This window comes from Limulus polyphemus, unplaced genomic scaffold (assembly GCF_000517525.1).
Source record: "Limulus polyphemus unplaced genomic scaffold, Limulus_polyphemus-2.1.2 Scaffold3629, whole genome shotgun sequence".
Lineage (NCBI taxonomy): Eukaryota > Metazoa > Arthropoda > Merostomata > Xiphosura > Limulidae > Limulus > Limulus polyphemus.
The window spans coordinates 104,903-105,850 of NW_013669239.1; positions in this window are offsets into that span (position 1 = coordinate 104,903).

The window sequence follows — 948 nt, forward strand, 5'->3', positions numbered from 1 at the left end:
TGGGAGAGAATGTCCTTTCTTTATGGTTGTATTTCTTGCCTTAACATTGACTGGCTCTACCTCCTCGCATACACGCAACAATGCCCCTTCCTTAAGTGTCTGCTCACAATTAGAGAATTTAGCCACTGTTATGTTTACTATTTGATGACCTGCCACAAGTGACCTTCCAATCTTCACATTCGCTGGCCTAGATGGGTCTTCCACTGCTTTCACAAGCATCAGGCTTCCTTGGGCTGTTCTTTTATTCAACCCCAATTTGTTGTTTCCAAACGTCATTTTATCAAAATTAACTATACACTTCCTCGGTAGTAAGAAGTCCAACCCTAGTATGCATTGGTCTTCAATGTCAGCCAAGTATACTTTCTGTCTGTCCTTCATACCCATGAGCTCAATAGTTACCCACACTGGTACCCACAACCTTGCATAATGTCCGGTCACACCACAGAGCTTCTGTACAGCATCTGGTACTCCTTTGTGATCCAGCACCTTGATACTCACAAGGGTTTGCTGAGATGCAGAATCTATGACAAAGTTGCACTTTTGACCATCCAGCTTTCCTGTCAAGTAGACACTATGTGTGCTTTACATTTTACACTTAGCTGTTAGGACTTTCACAATAAGGGTTTGTGGGCGTCCCTCAACACCAACCACTACTGGTTTCCCGAATCTGACTTATTGTTAGTGGTATTCTTACATCGGCTCCTCATAAGTCCTTGCTCTCCACAGTTCCAGCAACCTTTCTGGGTAGCAGCTTTTCCTGCCGTGGTGTCTTCCCTGTGTTGGAGTTGCCAGCATTAAGCTCTCTTGTGCCCAGGTTTGTTACAGTGCCAGCAAAGTCCCTCAAACTTCTCTGAAAGCTGCTCTTTTCTGTCTTTGAATCCTGATGATTGTACCAAACTTGGTACCTCTGTGCTGGACTTAATGTGGGATTCAAATTCAAGACCTTTG